Raw genomic sequence first — 19,486 nt, 5'->3', positions numbered from 1 at the left:
GGTCAGGCAGCCTCTAAACCTTCTTTCCAACCCTTTAAAGGGTTGTTGTTGAGAGAAGCGATCTTCCAGCTTGATGCCCGGTGCGAACCCAGCGCCACGGAAGGCTGCTTGTCTCCCTTCTCCAGCCCACTCCACGATGTCTCCGGTAGAAGCCGCCTGCTGGCCCGTGGAAGCCTCGCCATTGCACTGTCCTCCGACCTCCCAGGAGGTCCGGGGAGGGCCTCTAGCTTATCTGCTACGCGCTGGCGATGCGAACATTTCGGCTCCGCATACGCCGGCAGAACTCTTGGCGATGTAGGCATGGCCGACGTCTTGGAAGCGACTATGTAAATAGGGTTTGCTGATATGGGGGTACAATTTTAGGGAAATGGGTGGGATCACTGACTAAGGCAATGGAGACAGGCTACATAAGAGATGAGTATAGCAGAAACTTGAGAATAAATAAGCAAATACTTTAAGTAGTACTTAGTTTATGCAAGGGGTTGATCAGTGTCTGACATAGCGAATGGATGTTAAATTGTGAGTTTTGTGAGTTTTGGCATTACCTTTTCTAGCCATATTTCCCCTCTTGGTTTAATACTTCAAAGATAAAAGTGTCAAGTAAGGCATACCCAAGTCACCTACATCTTACTATAGTCATTATAGCAGACTCCACTATAGCCAGACTCCAAGGCTGATTCCGCATGGGCCAAAAAAAACAGTGTGACAATGATGTGAAAACAGTATAAACGCTTTTACACCATTTTAAACCCTTTTACACCATTTTCACACTGTTTTCACAATGCTGCTGTTTTTGGCCCATGCGGAATCAGCCCAAGTTACAAAGGCTCATTCCGCACACTCAGAATAATGCACTTTCAAGCTGTTTTCAGGGCTCTTTGAAGCTGTGTAGGGTGTAAAAGCTGTTAATAACAGCTTGAAAGTGCATTATTTTGCGTGTGCGGAATGAGCCAAAGAGATCAGTAGAGTCTCTTGAAAGTTCTCCGCATGGAAGTCCAACAAGTCTATTATTTGTAGATGATCTCCTTTGTGTTGGAAGTGTTCTAACACCAGGAGCATCTGGCAGTAATATAGAAACCTTATGTGCAATGGGGGTGTTGTGGTATGAAGTCACTATTTGCAATATATTTCATAAGGGGGTTGTTTCGTGTTGCCTTTAGTTGCTAGTTGTATGGAAAGTCATACTAAAAATCATATTGAGTTTCATTAGACATTAAGAGGCTTGCGAACTGAAGTCATAATTCAGGGAATCCAGATCCATTGCAAGTAGAGTTACATTCTGTCCATTTAAGTCAATGGGCTTAGAAGGCTAGAGCCAGTGTGCCGTAGTGGTTAAGAGCAGGTGGACTCTAATCTGAAGAACCGGGTTTGATTCCCCACTCCTCCACATGAGCTGCAGAGTCTTATCTGGTGAACCAGATTTGCTTCTGCACGCCTACATTCCAGCTGGGTAACGTTGGACTAGTCACAGTTCTTCAGAACTCTCTCAGCCCCATCTACCTCATAAGGTGTCTGTTGTGGGAAGAGGAAGAGAAAGAGAAAGAAGTTTTTAATTCCCTTTTGCCCTCTCTGCATGGGCCAATAAACAAGAGTTTAGAATGGAAAAAAGCTATTTGGGAGAGACTTCACACAGATCCCGCCCCTGAAACAAAATCCTCCCTGTGTTATTTTTCCCAAACTGGGTTTTTTGAGAATTGCACTATTCACAAGACTTTTGAAAAATCCTGATTTGCAGCTGCTTACAAGCGAACGGCTGGGCAGGAGGCACTTCATTCACCTCTTGTTTTCCTTTTTTAGAAAATCATGGCTTACATCTGTGTAGCCACGCAGGTGCAAATGGTCATATTGTGAGACGTCAGCATGGCTGTGGGGGTTCATTTTGCATGCCTGCGTAGCTACGCATCGGTGGGAAGTAAACTTTAAAAAATAGATGCGTCTCCATGCGAAAGCACGACAGCAACCTGGATTGTTTCTGTGGGCTCCAATTACAGCCTGCATCCATTCACGTGAATGCAAAAACAGGAAAATTGGTTACTTTATCCTGAGTTGAACCTGATATACATTTGCTGTGTGGAAAGAGCCTTTGAGTCTCCTTATGGGAAAGAAAGAGGGGTATAAATCCAAACTCTTTTACTCTTCTAATTCCATTTTGGGTTGTTACTGGATGTATATTTAGGGATGTAGTGCTATTATTTGTATCCAGCCCTTTTCTCAAAAGCTAAAAGTAGTGCAAAATAATGCTTTCAATAATGGAGATTGTAGATGGTTAGATATAAATATTTAAAATGCGCCTTATGTTGCTTATTATCTACATCAGGGGTAGGGAACCTGCGGCTCTCCAGATGTTCAGGAACTACAATTCCCATCAGCCCCTACCAGCATGGCCAATTGGCCATGCTGACAGAGGCTGATGGGAATTGTAGTTCCTGAACATCTGGAGAGCCGCAGGTTCCCTACCCCTGATCTACATTATCTTCTTTACGTATATCTCAAATCATATGCATGTGCCTGCCAACTGATTTTCTCTGCAAACAAAGCCTTTTGAAAATGGGTCTTGTTTTTTATGTTCTTCCGGCTTGAAAAGTTGTTATTGTAAGCTGTGCATTCTTTCTTACTTATGGTTCTTTGTACACTGGCCATTGTTTCCCATTGATTCACAACTGGTACCTCATTGTTTGCATTGCTAGAGGCTGGTACTGACAGTTACCCTTTTGAATCTCATTTCCGAAACTCTTGTGTCACAATGCAAACCTATTCATTTAAGTTCTGGTCTCATGAATAACAGCACAGATCACTTCACTTTGTACAACTATTCTTATGAGTTTAATATGAATATGTGTATTGTTTGCAAGAACTTTCTTAATGTGTGGAGAAGTATGTGAAAGGCATTAGAGTGGGAAAGATGCTATCATAAATAATGAGCATAGATTTGGTAATTATGTAGAAAAATTGATGTTCAAAAGAATAATTGTATATGAAGCAAAGACTAACAAAGGCTGTAATCCTATGATCTTTAAGAGCAAGCCCCATTGAATAATATGAGCCTTTTGAGTTGACCTGCTCAATATTGCACAATATCGCTCCCAAAGCTAGCCTGAAAAATCAGAAGCTTTCAAAGAAATGCAGGATAGATTTTAAAAAATTACCAAGTTGAAACCATAGCAAAATTTCCAGCTCATAGATTTCCAGCTCATAGAGTTCCAGAACAAGTTGGGATGAACAACTGAGATTTGGAATGAACTCTTTACTACAAAGGAAGTGACATCAAAATAGTATAAATCTCACTCCAGTTTTCTTCTCATAGTTCTCACTTATCGCTGTGAACATTAAAGACAAAAACAGAATGGGGAAAAACAAGCAAATCCAGAGGAAAGGTTATAGGATAGAGTTTGTCAGGAAGGAGTTAACTTACTCAGATAAGGACCTAAGAAGGGCCCTACTAGATCAGACCAGGGATTCATCTAGTCCAGAATGCTGTCTTACACAGTGATCAGCCAGTTCCTCTGCAAAACCAACAAAAGGGCATAGAGGCTGAGGCCTTTTTGATAATGTTGCCTCCATTTGTGTAGCTGCCATGGGGCAGGGAGTGCTGCACCCTGAGCACGTGCCATTGGGGTCACATGGGGGTGGAAAATCACCCCTCACCCCACCTTGCCAGACCCAGCAGAAGCTGCTGCCAGACCAGCCTTGCTGGGCCAGGCCCGGCGGTGGCCACTGCTGGGCACCCTTGCCCAGCCCTGCCTTGCCAGCCAGGCCCTGTGGTCCAGAGCAGCCTGGCAGGACCAGGCAACGGGGCTGGGCAGTGGCCCAGAAAAGCTGCTTTTTCAACTCTTTGCAGCCAGTTGCTCTTTGCAGCCAGCTGAACTAAACTAAGTGGGGAGGGGGGCCACCAGGGGGGTAGGGCATGGCCCCATGGGGGCATGGGGAAAAAGGCATGGGTGCCATTATACCAATGTCCTAGTCCCCAGGATCAGAGACTGAGTTAGACAAGCACAGGCTTTGGGAAAATGTGTATATGAAGTGGTTCCAGAGATTCATAACTAAAGCTTTATTAACACAAACATTGGCATCAAGGAATGACAGAGTGATTAACTTTAACTGACCTTCTTGGTTCCTTTGCACATTTTGATCCAATCTTATGAATAGCTCTACACATTTCCAGACTGTAGCTCAACACATTCCAAATCTGCCTTATTTTGAGGATTTTGTGTTATGATTAAAATGGTTTATCCATTTACAGAACTGTTTAACATAAAATTATCAACTGAAGAAGTTGATACTAAGGAAGTGATTTACAAATTATATTAACTGAATATAAATCAACTTTAAATGCTATGGAATAATTAGATTGTTGGACTTAAGGTTTATTTATGATGGTGAAAACATGACATGGTCTCTTCAATTTTCAATTATAGAATTATTCTCATTTCCTTTAAATTTTGTTAATGATGAATAAGGAAACTCTCATCAGAAGTGTGGGGCCAGGTCCGCGTCTCTGGTCCTACACAGCTGAATTAGTTTAAGTTAGAAAATACCCAAGAAGCAGGTTTGAAACAGAAGATAAATTTACTGGACAGCATAAGTATCTGACCAGGGTGTCCCCTTAAGTAAGAGGCACACCCACTTCATACAAAAAGGACCAATTTTATAGACACAAAGAATACATACTTCATACAATCATCCCCTTACTCACGTACAATAATCCATACCCCTTTCACGTGCTATAAGCATGAACCTTAAAATCCCATTGGATGATTCTGTCTCCTTGGCCGCTTCCGCACGGCCATGGTAAGGGTTGGGTCGGCGTACATGACGCTGACCCAACCCCTCTGGGACCGTTCGCATGAACGGTCCCAGAACCTCCCGGGACGACGGTGCTGCTCTGCGCCGTTGTCAGGTCGACCTACCTGCTCTGCAGCCCTCCGGCACGTCACCGAGGCCAGGGGACACGCCCCCCTGCCCTGCGCGACCACTCCGGAGTAGCAGGGCAGAGGGGGCATGTCCCCAGGCCTCGGCGACGCGCCAGAGGGCCACAGAGCAGGTAGGTGGACCGGACACAGGGGGAGGGAAGGTGCATTGGAGCCGCTCCAAGCCGTCGTTTTCCATAAACCTCACTTGGGAAGCGAGGTAGGAGAAAGCGGCAGCCGTTGCCACTTTCGAGGCGGCCTTTGACTGCAAAGCAGCTGTGCCCCTGTCGCTGAAACGGCTCCCTAAGGGGGGGCCCGGCGTTTTTGCCGTCCCCAGGCCGTCTCCAGGCCGCCGTATTTGGCCCGTGTGGAAAGGGCCCTTGTCACATTAAGACAGCCTCTATTCTACATGTCTGATTCCTTCTGTTACACAAACATTGCATGCTGTTTGCTCATGTCCCTCTGCCCATATGCAAACGGCTGCAATGAAACTAACTTCTGCCTTTTCTTGTTTCCAAGAATAACCTGTTTTCTTGCTTTTCTAAGTTTGCTCCTGAAGAGAAATACTTCTTCAGGGTATGTAGGCTTTACATTCTTTTAGATCATAAAACTTCCCTTTTCCTAGTTTGAAATGATTTAACTTTAACAGATTATACAAACATTGATTCTAACAATTATACCTTCGATTCTAATACAATAGAATTATAGTAAAATACAAGTACATATGAATCTCTCGTTATCATTTCTGTGTTCATTTAACATATATAGAAAAACACTTTTTCTATTTAACTAATCACATTCATTTCTATTCTAACCTCTGATCTATTTTATGATTTTGTTATTCAAGTAGCTATCCCCTATAGCTAGTTTTAACAAAAAATAAAGTTATAAAGTATATGTCTTCTGTCACATATTAACCTTTAGTGACAAGATCTTAAAGATATTTATCTTTACTTGCCTGCATAATCACTGACAAGCTTCTAACATGCCATTTGACCTGCTGCTAACATGCAGTCCTACTGGTCACTATATGCAGAAACCCCATTTTGATTCTTACAAATCTTTGGTTCATACAAGCTTAATATTTCTTAATCAAATACAATTTATAGACATTCAATCCAGTTCCCACAGAAGCAAATATTTAATTCTGGAAATGTATAACTTTTAAAATTAGTTGCAGAAAGGTTTGCTAAGAAGAGAAGGAAGCAGGGGAGAGTCTATGGGGGCTTTCAGGAAAGATAAAAAGGAAATAGTGGGGACATGCACGTAGGTAAGGGGGGGTTCTTGGGTTTGAACCCCCCCATTCATGTCCGAAGCTCCGCCCACCCGTTTGTGGGTTTTAAAAACATTTTAGTGCTTTTTTGGTTTTTGGCCTGCAGGGGGCGCATTGTTTGGGCTAGCAGCACCAAACTTTCAGGGATTGTTTGGGGGACTCTCCTGATGATACTACCCAGTATTTGGTTCAGGGGGTCCAAAGTTATGGACTCCCAAAGGGGGTGTCCCCATCCTCCATTGTTTCCAATGGGAGCTAATAGAAGATGGGGGCTACACATTTGAGGGTCCATAACATTGGACCCCCTGAACCAAACTTCACCAAACCTGGGATGTATTATCAGGAGAGTCTCTTACTGATACCACCCAGGTTATGGACTCCCAAAGGGGGTGTCCTCATCCTCCATTGTTTCCAATGGAAGCTAATAGAAGATGGGGGCTACACCTTTGAGGGTCCATAACTTTGGACCCCCTGAACCAAACTTCACCAAACCTGGGTGGTATCATTAGGAGAGACTCCTAAAGATACCCTGAAAGTTTGGTGCTTCTAGCTTAACAATTGCACCCCTGACAGCGGGCACCCCCCAAATTTCCCCAGATTCTCCTTTTAAATCCACCCCCTTTGGCATGGATTTAAAGGGAGAATCTGAGGTCCTCAGTTTAGAAGAAGAAGAAGAATTTGGATTTATATCCTCCCTTTCTCTCCTGTAGGAGACTCAAAGGGGCTTACAATCTCCTTGTCCTTGCTCCCTCACAACAAACACCCTGTGAGGTGGGTGGGGCTGAGAGAGCTCCAAAAAGCTGTGACTAGCCCAAGGTCACCCAGCTGGCATGTGTGGGAGTGCACAGGCGCTAAATCTGCAATTCCCCCAGATAAAGCCTCCACAGCTCAGAGATTAGTGAGACAGGGAATCAAACCCGGTTCCTCCAGATTAGAATGCACCTGCTCTTAACCACTACGCCACATTGAAAGTGGTGCTGTTTCAGGGTGGGGGATAATCCACCCCAAAACAGCATCACTTTCAATGTTGTTTAACTAGGGACCCCAGATTCTCCCTTTAAGGTGGATTTAAAAGGAGAATTTGGCTCTGTAGTTTAAATGCCATTGAAAGTGATGCTGTTTGGGGGTGGATTCCAGCATCACGGCAGCTGCCCGGGGGGGGCACATAACTCAGATTTTGCACCAGGCTCCATTTTCCCTCTTTGCCTCTGCCCAGAGGGGAGGGGTAGGGGAGGGCAGGGCAGGGGAGTCTGCCATCCCCGACCTCGGAGAGCTGCTTTTATAAGCGCTAGGTTGGGGGTGGGGCTTGGGGAGGTGTGGCCATGCGCTAGGGGAGGGTGGGGGTGTGGCCCCCCCGAACCCCCCCATAAAAATCTATACCTATGTCCCTGAGTGGGGAAAGGGGAAGAGATATGCTTCCCTCAAGTCATTGCGAGTTCCTATTTGTATTCATATATATATATTAAGGGCAAGCATAAGATATTCCTTCAGTCCTTATCCCAAAGAAATCTGCCCCCGTTATTGAAAGCTTGGGAAACATTACTTTAGGCAGTAAAGTATATGCAGTATTCGCTGTTTCAAATAAGAATGGGCAAAAGATCCTTCTGACCAGAAAACTGTGCTGTCTGTGGATAATACTGACATGATAGCCACATTGCAGAAGAAAAATTCAAGAAAAACAGTACTAACTAATGTGTGGACATATTGATGCTCTTATCAAGGACAGGCAACATGAAAATAAAAGGATCATTGAAGTGAGCGTATCTTCCTAATGCCCAGCAAGCAGCTTATGATTTGTAGGCTTCAGCTTCCCCTGCCAAAAAAAAAAAAATCTTCTTGCAAGGGCAGCTGGTGATAATCTTTAACTTCAAAGTAACTGTAAATACGCTTGGACTACATGGTGTGGCTGCTTGGCTCAAAAATAATGATTTTTGAGCTGGATTGGAATGTTTCTGGTACAGGAAACTTCTTTCTTCTTTCTGAAATACAGTTGACACAGGAATATGTCAAAGATGCAGCTGCAAGAAACAGATAAGTTAAAGAGCCAAAAGGTCACAATATCTTTAAGTACAGATTTCAGTTTAATTGCTAACAGGAGTTATGGTAGAATTTCTTATCAGGTAGCAGTAGACATGTTCCAAATACAGTTACTTTTGTGACCCCTGACCTTCTGCCACTGGGATTATGGATTTTAGGGCAGAAATACTATCACCAGCGAATAGGTAGTGGAAACCTTCAATGCCAAGGAGTTTGCAAGTGCCATTTCAAAAGTATGCTGAATTCAGGTATGTTTTAACATTACCACATGCTTATCACATATTAAAATGGCTAGTCTATACAAATTGGCTAGCCAGTGCACTGTGAGATACTTAAAATATTAGTAGCCATCATATCATTGGAAATATATTATCAGTTTACTGTGTCAGATTTGTGGATTTGAAAAGATTTATGTCAGATTTACTGTGGCCGATTTATGGATTTGAAAAGAATTATCACTTGATGTGCGAACAGGACAGATGTACCAAAGCCTTCTGGAAATGCTTCAGAACAGAATTGCTATGTATTCAGTGTTCCAGGAACATGCAAGTAGTCCAATGTAAGCATGTGCACTTTTTGTCTGGAATACAGCATACCTGCAGAAAGATTAGGCTAACCCAGTCTCACCAGATCTTGGAAACTATGAGGGTCAGCCCTGATAAATATTTTGATGGGAAACCATCAAGAAATATCAGGTTTGCTAGCCAGAGGAAGGTAATAGCAAACCACTACTGAAGAGTCTTTTGCCTTGAGAAATTTTGGATATCACCATAAGTCAGCTCCAACTTGAAGACAAAAACAATTTTTTAAAAAGGCCATTGCAAATATGAGGAAGCAAGACATGGTGGATGATGTTTCAGCATTCAGTTTAAAATGCTTTGGGAATCTGAACTTTATTAATTTTGCATTAGATAAAGACTGCTATTCATAATTATACTTTCTTGCACCAAACGAAGCCAGCAATGGTTTAAGAGCTAGAGGTGAAGCTGTTAGCAACTCAATCCACAAATAATTTAATCCACAGGGTTCAGTTTTAAAACAGAAGTTAACACAAACTTACCAAACCAATTCCCTCAAAATTTCTTGTATCCTAGGACCATGTGTGTTCTGCTGCTTTGATTATTGTGTGCTTGTGTACCCCTATTGTCACTAAATAAAATTGTTAAACTTTATTCACTTTCCTGCAGAGTTTCTTGCAAAAGCTGGTCTTGGTATATATAGGCAAAAAAGAGTTCAAGCTTGCCCGAGTCTGCTTTCACTAATACCCGACTGTAAAATGAAGAGACTCCCACCATTTTGGGTAACAGTATGAACTGGCAGGTGATTGCTTGCCATTACTGGGAACCTGGGAACCCTATACAGATTTAGTCTGGTAGCCACTACACTACACTGATTCTGTTACTGCCAACTGTAGAAGTAACAACCAATTTTTAAGTAACAACCAATTTTTTAACATTAATGAAGAATGGAAAAAAATTGGTTAAGAAAGTAAAACTTAATATTTATATATAAAGGATCTGCAAGCCACAAAAAGACTCAACAATCCACATGGGGCGGGGGGGGGGGGGTGTTCCATTTTTCTTTATGTTAAAGAAATTTTTCACCATAAAGTCTCATTGAGCGGATATAAATAGATAGTTTGACAGGGGTGAACCAGATTTAAAACATATTTGTCTGCTATTAGCTATTTGTAGATCAGTTGATACATGGAAACAAATCTTGTTCTCACCACATAGCTTAGAATTTTTTCATGGTTTCAAATAATGTTTCTTGAAGTCACTGTATTGTCGAAGGCTTTCATAGCCAGATTCAACTGGTTCTGGTGGGTTTTCCGGGCTGTGTGGTCGTGGTCTGGTGGATCTTGTTCCTAACATTTCACCTGCATCTGCGGCTGGCATCTTCAAAGGAGTATCACTGAGAAAAGTCTGTTTCTCACTGTATGTAGTAAGACGGGAAAGTTTCTTTAAGTCATTGACATCCTGGGTAGCAATTTGTTCTGGAAATTATAATCAGGTTAGGTAGCAGTATGCAATGGCTCCTGCCCACTACAGATTATTCCCTCTGTCACCTATAATGAAAATTCATGGAGCAGGGGTCTGCAACCTGCGGCTCGGGAGCCGCATGCGGCTCTTTCAACCTTTTGCTGTGGCTCCACATAGCCTGCAGGTCGGAGGGTAGCGTGGGTGTGTCCCTCCAGCCCTCCAGAGCAGCGCTGGAAGGAAAGGTGAGTCGAGGGGCCAAATCAGAGGCTGCTCCGTGCGTGAGGGCGCAGCTTTTCACATCCCCTCCACTCACCTCTCCTTCCAGCACTGCTCTGGAGGGCTGGAGGGACATGCCCACGCTACCCACCATCCTTCCTCTACTATCCCTGCAGCCACTATCCCCCCTCTGCCCTATGGAGCCTGCTCCATCAGGCAGAGGGGGTTTCCCTGCCTGGTGCCACTGCCTCCTTCAGTGCGAGAGGCGGCGGCACCAGGCAAGCCGTGGCCGCCATCCCCCCTCTGCCCCACAGCGCAGGTGACTGCCTGCTCCGTCGGGCAGAGGGGGTTTCCTTGCCCGGCGCCTCCTCCTCCCAGCGCTGGAAGGAAAGGAGAGTGGAGGGGCCAAACTGGAGTTGGCTCTGTAGATCTTTGGGGCTGTGGAAAACGGGTCCAAATGGCTCTTTGGGTGGTACAGGTTGCTGACCCCTGTCATAGAGCTTTACATTTGTGCCTTTCCTAATGAGCTTGTGTTAATAAATTGTGCTGACACCTCTTTAGCTGCATTACTACAGTTGACACATCAAGCAAGGCTAAGGCAAAATCAGTGTCTCCTCCATTTCATGGTAATTGGTTTGGGACATTTCTAGATGTTAACAGAAACCAGGTTTTCTGCAAAGAGTCAACAATTATTTTAATTGCTTGTAAAACTGAGACCATGGTCTTGAAATGTATTAGGAATCATCACATATTTAATCTATATGGAATGGAATACAATGATTTTCTTCTACCTGTTTAAATTTGACAAGCAGGAACCTTTACTTATTGGGTACAATCACTGAAAATTTAATCTACGTTGGGTGGAAAGAAAAAGACACTTTAGCCAGCACTATATTTCCTACTGAAACAAACAGAAACATGAGATTAGTTTGTTCTTTTTGGTTCTTGTTTCAAAATAAATTACAGCAAAATAGCCTCTAGGTTTTCTATTTAATTTGTGTTTTTAAAATTCAGTTTGAAACCAAAGCACATCCCTAATAGCTGATCATATTGCAGAGTAGATGTTCTGCACCATGCTCAGCATTAACTTTGGAGTTAAAACAAGGTCACTCTAGCTATCCTTTAATATTAGAATGACCTGCAACGATGATGTCATTTAGCTCCATACCATGAAATGCTTCAATGGTTTGTTTCAGCGTATTGAACCTCTAATAAAGAGCCAATCTACCAGGCAGGCACCCAGCCAACCCCAGTCATGCTGTGGCAGCACAAGTCCAACAGAACCCATGTCTAGGGGGCACAAGAAGAGATGGGCAAAGGAGAAGGAATTGAGATGGCAGCAACTTGGGGCACTGCTCTGTCCCTTTGTGCCACCTCTGGCCTCGCCTCCTGTCTCCCCTCAAAAGACCTGCTGGGCTCTTGAGGAACCAAAGAAGGAGATGCTGTACACAACTTTTCTTGCTCTTTCAGCTGGAATGGTGCAATGAAGAAGTCCCACAGTATACTCTTCATTGGGGCTGCTGCAGAAGCATCAGCATACTGATAACAACCCAGTCTGAAATTCCAAAGTAGCTGGACCAGAGGCTGCAAATGTTAAATATCACTGGGGAAAGAATTGTTCCTTGAGGAATCCCACTCACCGAGTGATGAAGTCCTCTCTCCCAATGCTTTCCTCTGTTCATAATAGACAAGTGAAACTCACATCTGTGTTATCACAATTACTGATTTTTGACAAAAATCATTATTATAACCATTCCCATAATGTATTATCTCAACAGTCACATACAAATCCCAAAGTGGGTAAAATCTTCAACAATAGTCTCTTAGCCATATGTTGTTATAAAATGAATTCAAATTTTTATAAAACACTTTTAACCTGGATTTTAAACTTCTACTTGAATTCTATTTGTAGTGACATATTACCATGTGCCTAAGAGACTACTGTCGAAGAGTTTGTCCAGTTTTGGATCTGTATGTACTTGTTGAGATAATACATTAAGGCAATGGTTACAATAATGAATTTTTATTAAAAACTAGTAATCGTGATAACACAGATGTGTATTTCAGTGGTTTATTATGAATGTACAACTGAATATTAGTAGAATAGTGATTTAATAATTTTTATATATGGTCATAGGGCACAGTTTGGCTATTTGATGTGATTACTGTGCCATCCCAAGTTTTGGCATATTAATTTCCAAATCCAGAGTTGGCAACCCTAGAACCTCAACACACTTCAACTGGCATACTTAAAACAATGGCAGATGAAAATGCAAGGATGTATAATTTCAGTCTTGAATCATAATGGCTATGTTCCACAAAGCACAATATTTGTTCCAATCAGACTGATCTGACAAGTGTGAGAATGCGAGTTTCATAGTGGTTTGTGGAACATTGCCATTATGATTCAAGGCACTCCAAAGGTTTTTGGAACCCATCCCTAAGAGCCATCTGTAAGGAATCACTTGCTTGAGACCAGCCACTTTCTTTTGTTTCAATCATTTATCTGATCATTTCCTCTATGCAAGCAGTTTTATTCCTTCCTGCATGTACTATTTCAAGTTGCATCTTTGTGTAGGATCAATTGCTGTTTTTCTTTTATAGCTGTCCAAGCATCTTTTCAGACTGTATGTATTGTAGCTATAAGGTAATGTCTTGAAATGTGTTTGGCTTGCTGATGGTGATAACTTATGTCTATACTGCATTCATCCTATGTACATTTTAATTTTTAAACTAATAACACAGACATTTTAAGTTTGATTTTATTCTTTTTTACCATTGTGTTTTAATTAATTCATACTTGTATGATTGTATGTGTAGAAATACATGCAATGAAAGGGTTATTTAAATAAGTTGTTAGTATGATATGAAAGCTTTGATTATTAGGACAAAAGACATGTTGCTCAGAACCCTAAGTGAACTGAAATTAAACATCCTTGCATTTTCATCTGCCATTCTGTATGTCTTCCCAATCTGTTGTGTTCATGGGGTCTTATACCAAGTAAGTGTATTTAGAATTTCAGTGTTACTGCTCTTTTTTCTATAAAATCCTGTATGTGCTTATTCCCTTTGCTGGTGGGTATGGGCAGGAGTAGAATTAATACTGGGAGACAGTTTAGGGATACCATCAATTTCTTAGCAAGCCTGTTTCACAGCTGAATTTATCCCAGGGGCGTAACGAGGCAGCCCTGGGCAAACTGTAGCCCTGGGCAAAACTTGAGTTGGATGCCCCCCGCCCCATGGGCAGCCACTCCACCATGACCAATTTTTTTTGCACCAGGACACTGGTGCCTGCAGGGGGTGTATTTTTAGACATATCAGCACCAAAATTTCAGCATATCATCAGGAGATTGTCCTTATGCTACTCCCCAAGTTTGATGAGGTTTGGTTCAAGGAGTCCAAAGTTATGGACTCCCAAAGGGGGTGTCCCATCCCCCATTGTTTCCAATGGGAGCTAATAGAAGATGGGGGCTACAGTTTTGAGGGTCCATAACTTTGGCCCCCCTTAACCAAACTGCACCAAGCTTGGGGGGAGCCATCATCTCCAGATGATACCCTGAAATTTTGGTGCCGATACATCCAAAAATGCACCCCCTGCAGGAACATCCTAGAAATTTGCCCAAGAATCTTTGTTCTGCATTGAGTTTTCTGCATTGCTGTCAATAGGGGTTGCAGGCTGTGGGGGGCACATTTCTGAAGGCACAGTCTCAAAACATTCAGGGTCTCATCAGGAGTCTGCCCTAATGATACCCCCAAGTTTGGTGCAGTTTGGTTCAGGGGGGCCAAAGTTATGGACCCTCAAAACTGTAGCCCCCATCTCCTATTAGCTCCCATTGGAAAGAATGGGGGATAGGGGCACCCCCTTTGGAAGTCCATAACTTTGGACTCCCTGAACCAAACCTCACCAAACTTGGAGAGTAGCATAAGGACAGTCTCCTGATGATACGCTGAAATTTTGGTGTCGTTAGCCTAAAAACTGCACCCCCTGCAGGCCAAAAATGGAAAGCCACTAAAATACCCAAAAACGAACCCAGCATTTTGATGCCCCCCACAAGGTGTTGCCCTGGGCAGCTGCCCACCATACCCAATGGGCATTACGCCAGTGATTTATCCTGTTTGACTCTCACAGACTGGCAGCTAATCAGGGATATGTTTGGATTGCACTGAGCAATAATCTGATTCACTATAAATCGCCATCATGTGGGTGTTCTTGTGAATAAGTTACATCATTTTAAGCCCTGGATCCACCTCCTTCCTCTCATTGTGGCCTTCCTGCCTCTTCCCTCCATTTTTTGATTGGTGGAATACCTGTCTAGAGTTACACCCTGGAACAGATGGGAAGACTGCAGGAACAGGGGAAATCAGTAATATCACCCTTTCATCTGCAGTAAATGGAAACATAATTCCATAAGAGAAGCATCTGCTGTGCTACAGAGTGCTCCATATGATCTGAGCCAATGTCTGTTGACTTCCACGAACTTAGGAGGGTGTAGTTCTGTTTAGAAATGATTGCTAATATTTCAGGGGGAAAACCTGAGTATTAGTCTTGCTACCCTTTGATGTAAATGTAAGAAAACAGGAAATGAACTTTTGATAATGAAAGCTTGCACTATAACCATGGTTAGCGATCAGTTTTGTAAGATGGGCACTTTGAGAACTTTAATATGAGATCCAGTTCCTCTCCTTCCAGATTAACTGAATTCTTCTACTGAAGACATTCATCTTTTATTCTTGCCTCTCATTTGTAGTATACTTTTAGTTTTCTTTCCAGTCCACAAGAAGTCACACACAAAAACTGCCAGTTTACAACTACTGGGACAGATACTGGACTGTATGCAAAGGGAGAGGAATTTATAATTAATGATTATAAATAACCTGTTCTATTGGAAATCACTCAGAGCAGTAAAAAAAACTACAGAAACACTAAAAATGAAAAAAAGTTTAATCATGGAAAAAATAAAATGGAAATTAAAGCATGACCCTTGGGGAGGAGGATTATCTTGTACTCCTTAGGGGGATATCAACCTGGGGCCTCCGGTTGCTGATCCTTATTCTATAATATTATTGACTTACAACATTCATTTCCCACGTTTCTCCCTGATCAGGACCTATTTGTCGCTATTAATTATTCATCAATTCTACAAAGTTTGTTATGTCTTGATTACTAATTGCTGCTATTTTTACTCCTTGTTTTAAATACATGGGCAGCCCCATCCAAAGCCCAAAATTGCTGGGGATGGTGCTGTTGCTGTGCTCCCACCTCTAGCGGGCATGGCAGTGGCATGGGAAGGCAGGGAAAACTTTTTAAAAACCCAGCTACCAGAAAGCCCTCCATAGGGCTAAATGGCCCAGGTTCCATGCTTCTGGCCCTAAACCCCAGATGGAAGCTAACTAACATCAGCTCCACCCCCAAGAATGGCTCCCCTGTGCTGGCATCTTATTGGATGCCAGTGTCACTCTGTGGCAGCTCTGACCTCTGGGTTTCTCTGCCATAGAGCTGAGGGGTGGCCAGACGCTGGCATGTTTGCTCCCTGCACCAGTAGTGCTGCCCCTTATGCAGCAGAGGGGGCAGATATGCCGGCATGAGACCATATCACTCCAGCAAGTTTTTTTGCCCTCACAGATGGGGCTGTAAGATAGTGCTATGGTACAAAAAAGTGTTATTAAAACTTAATGCTAACTTGTCTTATTCTAATTTTAGCTTTCTTATAAATGTTGAGTATCTAAAGCATCTCTGTGTTTATTTGTGTTTTGGAAGCTCTTGCAATTTTATTTCCAAACACATCTCTTAGATGCTGCTTGACCTTCAAAGTGGGTTTATGTAAGGGTACATTAAAAGGACCCTACATGCTTCAACTCATTAAAAGAAGTACATGTAGCCCTTCAGATTTTTATGCAGTTCTTGCTTGGGATTTACAAGCGATATTATTTCAGCAAAGTAACAAACATATTATGTACATACATATGCATGAAATTTTCATAATGCAATAGTATTTTTAACTTAATTTTGTTTTCATTTTTTTATGCATCATTTGTTTTTCTTATACTCAGAACGATCCTCAATTGTTTAGGGTATCTCCCCCCCTCCTTCCCAGAATTCAGGTTTGATTTTTTTTCCTTTCGTTTTCCATGAGTAAATGAATGGTTCCTCTGTTGATTGGTTTTTTTTCTTCATGGAAAATTCATTTATATTGTTTTTATAGTACTAACAATCATTAATGTTGTATTGTCAAAGGCTTTCACAGCTGGATTCAACTGGTTGCTGTGGGTTTTCCGGGCTGTGTGGCCATGGTCTGGTAGATCTTGTTCCTAATGTTTTGCCAGCATCTGTGGCTGGCATCTTCAGAGGTGTATCACAGAGGGAAGTCTGTTACACACTGGTCCAGTGAGAAGGGAATGTTTTTAGTAGGGTATATATTGTCCATGTCCCAGGGTAGGGAACCAATCAGTAAGTGTTTGGGTGGAACTTGCTATGCAAAGGTGTGGTTGATAGTATTGTATTGCGGGTGGGGTTTTTCAGTCCAGGGAGTGATTCACATTTGCATTCCCTGCAGCAGCAACAGTCTTAGTGAACGCAAACCCTGTGTCTGGGTGGAGTCCATTGTCCATGAACCTAGCATGCCCTTGGCCTTTGATTCTCATGTTTTTAATTACTGGTATAATCAAAACTTTGACAGATCATGCAACATGAATTTGTGAACCTCACCTCCACCCTGATGAAATCAATAATCTAGACTGGGCTCTGCATGCTAATGGCTACTCCACAACAGAAATCAGAAGAGCTTTAAAACCAAGAGAAACCCAGAGGACTGAGGCGAAACAGACCCCCACAGGAAAAATATTTCTACCATACCTCAAGGGAATCACAGATCAAATAGGGAAACTGATGAAAAAACACAATCTACAAACCATCTTCAAGCCTACCAGAAAAATACAGCAGATGCTATGCTCAGCAAAGGACAAGAGAGACCCCCTCACTTCTGCAGGAGTCTATTGCATACCCTGCAGCTGTGGAAAGGTCTACATTGGAACTACAAAATGCAGCATTCAGACTCATATTAAGGAGCACAAAAGACACTGTCGGTTTAACAATCCTGAAAAATCTGCAGTAGCAGAACATGATCTAAACAAAACTGGACATAATATTCTATTTGAAAACACTGAGATTCTGGACAACTTGGAAGGTTACTATGTCAGACTACACAGGGAGGCCATTGAAATCCATAAACACCAAGAAAACTTCAACAAGAAGCAGAATTAACAAAACTTGCCTACCAGTAATTTAAAACATGAGAATCAAAGGCCAAGGGCATGCTAGGTTCATGGACAATGGACTCCACCCAGACACAGGGTTTGCGTTCACTAAGACTGTTGCTGCTGCAGGGAATGCAAATGTGAATCACTCCCTGGATTGAAAAACCCCACCCACAATACAATACTATCAACCACACCTTTGCATAGCAAGTTCCACCCAAACACTTACTGATTGGTTCCCTACCCTGGGACATGGACAATATATACCCTACTACAGGGGTAGGGAACCTGCGGCTCTCCAGATGTTCAGGAACTACAATTCCCATCAGCCTCTGTCAGCATGGCCAATTGGCCATGCTGGTAGGGGCTGATGGGAATTGTAGTTCCTGAACATCTGGAGAGCCGCAGGTTCCCTACCCCTGCCCTACTAAAAACATTCCCTTCTCACTGGACACAGTATGTAACAGACTTCCCTCTGTGATAAACCTCTGAAGATGACAGCCACAGATGCTGGCAAAACGTTAGGAACAAGATCTACCAGACCACGGCCACACAACCCAGAAAACCCACAACAACCAAGCATTACTGTTCTCTGCTTCTACTACAATTTTACCCTTCCCTAAATCGAAGACTTCCACACCCCAACATGCTGTCTCATGTGAAGTTCTGTTCATACCCTATGATGGTACTTTATGATGCAAAAATAACATATTTCAGACATTTTGGTAGTTAACGCCTGTTGAACTATTTTTGAATGCTTGATGTGTTTTATTACAGAATGTTCCAGACTATTCTGGTAGTCATTATATATTGAACTATTTTTAAATGTGTAAAGAATTTTATTACAGAATATTTTGTGTATGTTTACTGCTAAAGATGGACTACCATTAATCTATTTTGAGCTATAAGCACAGGGTTTGTCCAGAGGTATTTCATAGTAACACAGCAGTGCATTTTACCTTCTTTAGTATTTTCTTTTGAGTGCTTTTCTGACTGGCAGGACATGTCTTGTTTATTTTTCCCACTCTGGAAGTTTGTTTGATGGATTTACTTGGGAACAACACAAAACTTTGGCCCTATGATTTTTCTCATGCTTGTGCCATTTGCTGCATGTACTGAGTGCTTTTTGGAGTGAGCAAACCCATAGCAAGAAGTTTGCAGAGCACAAAAATCACACACTGTTCTCTAACCTTTGCCACAGAAGAGATTTCTTGACATGTCATTGGCTACCTTGTCCCATGCTTTGGACAGGGTCCCTACCTGTGAAATCAGGCTTATCTAGTTTTCCCCATTGTGCTGGCTGTAACTGAATAGCACCATTTTTTGTTGTTTTTGTTGTTCATACAAACTGAAAATGGAAAATCCAGAGGATTCCAGTGGGGTAGCTGTGTTTGTCTATTTCAGTCAAAATAACAAAGAATAATATGGCACAATAATAACTAATGAATACAGGTAGATTTGAGGGGCTGATTCTCAGCCATTAGCTATACGCATTCCCTTCAACCCAAGCTGTGCCAGAATGTGATGAACCTGTAATCAATAAAGTTGTGGCCTGATTTTCATTTTATCACCTAAATCTGTATTTTAGTGACAACTCCTGATCCTGCACAGACTTCGTGGTAACCTCATTTTCCTGGTTTCAGCATTATTAAAAAACTCGAAATTCACAAATTTGTATAAAAATTGTTTCAGGGCATCTAAATTCATTAAATAAAAGTAATTATTAAATGCTGCACACTCAGGAGTGTTTTAGTTAGGATGTTGTCAGTGGCCATGAAGCAGATAATAAGAGGCTACAGGTGGCCTGAGAAAGCTAC

General features: G+C 42.3%; 1 protein-coding gene across 1 annotated transcript in view; it reads left to right on the top strand.

Annotated features, from left to right (window-relative positions):
• The window catches only part of HAPLN1 (hyaluronan and proteoglycan link protein 1), an 83,327-nt gene that overhangs the window by 14,563 nt on the left and 49,278 nt on the right, over nt 1–19,486 (top strand). The window lies entirely within an intron of this gene.

This window comes from Sphaerodactylus townsendi, linkage group LG07 (assembly GCF_021028975.2).
Source record: "Sphaerodactylus townsendi isolate TG3544 linkage group LG07, MPM_Stown_v2.3, whole genome shotgun sequence".
Lineage (NCBI taxonomy): Eukaryota > Metazoa > Chordata > Lepidosauria > Squamata > Sphaerodactylidae > Sphaerodactylus > Sphaerodactylus townsendi.
Note: the sequence above shows the minus strand (reverse complement) of the source record. Positions and strands in the feature narration are given on the sequence as shown.